Here is a 5,413-nt window from a genome sequence, read left to right as displayed (position 1 = left end):
TTCAAACCAAAATCACCAACACCAATGTTTCACATTCATATAACTAATATTTATATCATTAACATAATTTTAACTTAATAACTATCATAGCATCATTCAAAATTGATTAAAACTTCATTCATTTAACAACTTAATGTTCATGTATCAAAATATCATGTACTTTCCTTACCATTTCATTTAACCATCTAAATTTTATAATTCATCATTCACTACCCAAAGTAATATACATATTCAAGTGACTAAATAACACCTATGTACATGCCACCTTTACCCAAAAGAAAAATATACATCACCAAATTTGTGTTGAGTCGGGATTGTTCGGATATCGAGTAGGACACTTGACTTCTACTAACTCTGCATTTGAAACAACCGTGACGCTGAATATGGATATACTCAATGGTATTACTATAAATCAAGACTATTTAACATTAATAAATTACAAACATCAACCATAAATTTTATAATTATTTAAACTACTTTTATATATAATTATTTTACTTCATAAATCTTAAATTCATAATTCATTTTTCTTATACTAACTCAATTCATAATTTAGTTCATACATTCTTTCTTGTATTTTTCAATAATGCTAAAACAAATAATCTCATTTTCAAAATTCATTTCAATTATTTACCCTATTAACAAAGCTCGGACTATGATGATACGCTGGATTCCATCCAAACACACCGAATATCCAACCCAAACACACCCTAATATTGTAAATCCTCCATAACACACCGTATAATATATCCTCCCAAACACACCAATAAGGCATTAAATGCCTATTCGGATAAACCAAAGTATATAATAATGAAACATCCTCTCGGCGAACTACAATCTCTTCATCACATCACAAATCCAATGGCATGCCATTTGTATTGAATCTAGTCCGACAAGTTAATAGGGTATTATTTTACTTTTTCTAATTTCAATTTCATTTACACAAAAATTTTTAATACTCATTCAATTCAAATATCTATTATCTTCATTCATATACAAATTAATTTTCACACAAGTGTATACCATCAACACCATACATTTGTCACAATTTATTTATTTTCAATCAATACACTTTTCAAATAATCACATATTCCATAATTCACTTATTCAATTCAATTTGATTCAATTTATATCACTTTCATTTTCACTCAATATTCATATCAATTTCACATACTTACTTCAAGTCTTATTTACCATACATAACAATTAAAATTTCAGCAATCAATAATAATTAAAATTTGAATTATAGTAATACACACCGTAATTCTCTCGCTTTAGTCCTCGATGACTTTCTCCTTTCCTTTCGATGTTGATGCTTCAGGTTCTTTGTTGGCTACTGAAAATAATAGTAATTTACATTATTATTTACAGCATTAATTATAATAAATAATTAAATTTCTAAACATCTCCTACCTTATTCCCAATTTAATCCTAACTAAACTTAATTATTTTCTTAATCCAATTCACTCTCTTTTCTATTCAAATTTTGTCTAAACTTATATTTAACTATAAAATTTCCAGCATATTTCCCTAATTTCGAAATTTCTTCAATTTAGTCCCTACAACATAAAACTTATAGCCTAGTTTACAATTTAATCCCTTAATCAATTCTAACTTAGAATTCATTCAATTAAATCCCTAATTCCATAATTTTTCCAACATGAACCCTACTTGGAAACATATGAACTCTTGAACTGTCAACTTAATTTCATCAAAATCTTGTTTCAAAGCTCCTAAAACATCAAAATTAACTAAAAAGGACTTAATTGACTTACCAAATTAACTCCAAGCTTCAAATCCTTAGTTTTCTCTTTTATTTTTCTTTCCCTTTTTCTTTCTCTTTTTCTCCCCTGCTTCCCGTTTTCAATTCTGTTTCTATTTCCTTTTGTTTCTTTATTTCTTTATTTCTTTTATACTTTATTATTTTATTAACATAATATAATATTAATATAATATATTAAAATATCTTTTACTTTAATATTAAGTAAATTAATAATTATATAACAAGAGTACATATTTATATTATTACAAATGTCATTATCTAATTTGCTTATTAAATAAAAATCTCATGATTTAATTAATACAATTAATAATTATAAAATATCTTTATACTTAAATTATAAGTAATTAAATATTTAAATTACAAATGTACCAATACAATTCACAAATGTACCAATACAATTCTTACACATGTATATTTTATTACCATACAATTGTCTTCTATTTAATTTATTTATAATATATTATCAATTAAATAATCATAACAATTTAATATAAAACCATTATAATAATCATTATAATATATAAAACCTAAAAAAATCTTTGATTTTATTTTACCAATATGCCACCTCATTTGTAGTCAATGGCTTAATTGCCATTTTAATCCTTTTATTTTCTATTGCTTTATAATTAAACTTTTACCCTTTATTCAATTTAATCCTTTTTATTACTTACTCTAAATTAAGCTAAATTCACTTAATTAGATTCTAATTAGACACACCCCTAGGCTCATAAATATTTTTAATAATTATTTTCGAACTTATTTCACTAAGACGGAGGCCTTATGACTCACTTTTCTGGTGCCCGTGAATTTCAGGTCATTACAAACTGCTACAATACAAGGCAAAGATATTGATACTTTTGCCATTGAACCTTAAAAAATTATGTTTCATGCCTCAAAACAACCCCGAACGAGATCTCCATGTTATAGTTTTGTGCAATAAGCTTAAAATGTTTTTTAAAAATGTTTTAAGACCTTGGAAATAGTGATATAAATATTGTAAAACCTCTATTCTTTTATATTTGAAAGATTACATTTTAAGTTTAAAGAGTTTTGAAGACTCATCTTATGAAATAGACATGTTCATATACTTATACAATGACTTGAAAGGATTTCTAAATTTTAACTAAATCTATTTAAATGTTGCAAATTATTTAAAAAATTTTGACTAAGATGAAAAACGGGTGCTTTATAAAAGGGAAAAAGATCTTGTGTAAGCCAAATGAGTGTTAGTGTTGCAGCACTTATCTGCATTAGACGTCAGATCGAGTAAGGGGTATTACAACTTTGATGCATTAAAAGTCTGAGTTCAATTGATAATAGAGTCTACATGCCATGACTACATTTACAATAGTAGAATTTATAGCCTAATAAAGGGTAAATGATATCCTCTAGTTTCCATTACATGATTGATGAAAAAATAACATGACCACAGGTCATTTGTCTAGTACAAACGATTTAATTATTATATGTTACTAATTTTCTTTTTCATGTTGGAAGATGTAACGATTATCGTGAGATAAATATAATCATATTTGGTGAATGAATTTAACCAAAAGATATTAAAGATGTCTTATGAGGGTAACATATATATAAAAAGGTCATTGGACAAAGACTTAATGAGTTGCTTTTGTAATCACATATAATTGGGAGTTCGTCATAGTTTTTCAGTGATTGACTTCATGACTAAATAATGTTGTAATTAATTGACGAAGTCAAAACTTAAGTACATATTATTTAAGCTCTAATTATATATGTCTGATCGGCCCCTCCGCTAACTCAGTACAACCTTGTATGGATAGCAAACTAGAACTAATTTGTTAAATGAATGAAAACGGCTAAAGAGAAATATATTACATGGATTACTATCCGTAGTAAATGTATTTAATTTCTTTGCATTGTTTTTTAATTGAATTTAATTAAATAATTAAATTTTAAAGTGATCAAAATTAAATTAACTAGTCGTCATAGTTTTACTGAATTATTTACTCATAGATTCTAATATAGTAATGTCATCATAACTTTGACGGAATTAGAGAAAATTGTTTAATTGAAATAGTTAATTTTGAATTAATTAGATAAATAATATTTTGATAATAGAAAATTGGTTATTAGATTAAATAATTATATGAGCTTATTTTAAAATTGGATTGTACATATAATTGTTACCCAAAACATGAACAAGGCCTAATGAGCTCATTTAGTATAAGGGGCGGGCGACATATTATGAACCCCGATGTGTGCTTCCTAATGTGTCGCCCACCACATTGAATCTTAGAGGAACTCTAGGTTTTCTAATAAAATATTATTTCCTCTCTCCTATTCTAGTAAAACTTTTGTGATTTTTTCCTATAACTAGGGGTTATAGGTAGCTGAAAATAAACAAAATTGATATTTGGATACTCCCCTAGAATTTATGAAAATTTTATTTAGCTACAAATAAATTCTATTTTTCGTGAAAACTTGTGATTGCAAATTTAAGTTTTGGTTTCCTATAGAGAAAGTGAACTTTCGCCGCTAGAAAGTTACAATTTTCGTTTTGTGTTCAGTTTGCGATAATAATCCACTTTTTTAGCATCCTAGTGTTTGAGAATAACAATGAAGATTATTTGGTTGAAAACCAAGATTCGACAAAACACCTTAAGCTCGAAAACACGAATACTAAATTTGAAAAAATTTATTGCTATGGATAAGACAACAAAAATTATAAAAATTTTTGAAATCTCGCCATGCATTCATAAACAATTTTTCCAACACAATTTTCATTTGGGAAAGATGGTTGATGACAACATTTTACCAAGTGATGATGGAAGTTGGCTCACTATTGCTTTCCTTATTTGAGTGTTTAAATGAATGTCTAGTCATAAGAGCAATTGCTGGTTTGACACATTAGGGGCGAGAGCTGAATAGAGTATTAGGAGGAGATCTACCAGAATTTGGGAGGGGGAAGCTATGATGAGTAAAGTGGATCTACCAGCGATGATGACAATGAGTCTTCAAACAATGGATCATTTCAAAAAATGTGATCACGTGAATCTATCTTTAAATTTTGTTTAGTTTCAATATGTAAGTGTTTGAACTTATTAATGTACATCTTGCACCTGTATGCTTGCCTCATGGTACGGTTCACAAGTTCAACTGACTCTAATTTTTTGTGTTTTAGATGAGACAAGAAAAGAACTGTAAATCCATTGCTCGAGTGTCTATAACTGTATTTGTTCTGCACAACATGGACCAAATTTGCTTAAGTTGCTGGCCATAGGATCAAACAAGTGAAACTAAATTTTAATGTATCAATCAACAAGTAAACCCTTTATTTTATTTTTTTTCAACGGCAGTTTCCTTTTCTTTCTTTATGACTACTGTGCTTTCTACTTTCAATTATTGATGTATAGATGTTAATGGCTGAGTTAAGAAGCTTGATGTTGCCATTAGCTTAAAAAATATTCTTTATGAAAAGATGGGAAAAATTCATTCAATCCACGTAAAGAAATGCAAAACCAAAATCATTATAAATTCAAATGTTATAAAATTTCAGTACTGATAGGTATTATATTAAAGATATTTGTACATACCACTTAATAGTTATCAATATATATGTTTTAAAATTCTAATATAATTTTCACAAATATA

Source organism: Gossypium arboreum, chromosome 6 (assembly GCF_025698485.1).
Source record: "Gossypium arboreum isolate Shixiya-1 chromosome 6, ASM2569848v2, whole genome shotgun sequence".
Classification (NCBI taxonomy): Eukaryota; Viridiplantae; Streptophyta; class Magnoliopsida; order Malvales; family Malvaceae; genus Gossypium; species Gossypium arboreum.
This window is presented reverse-complemented; position numbering follows the sequence as displayed.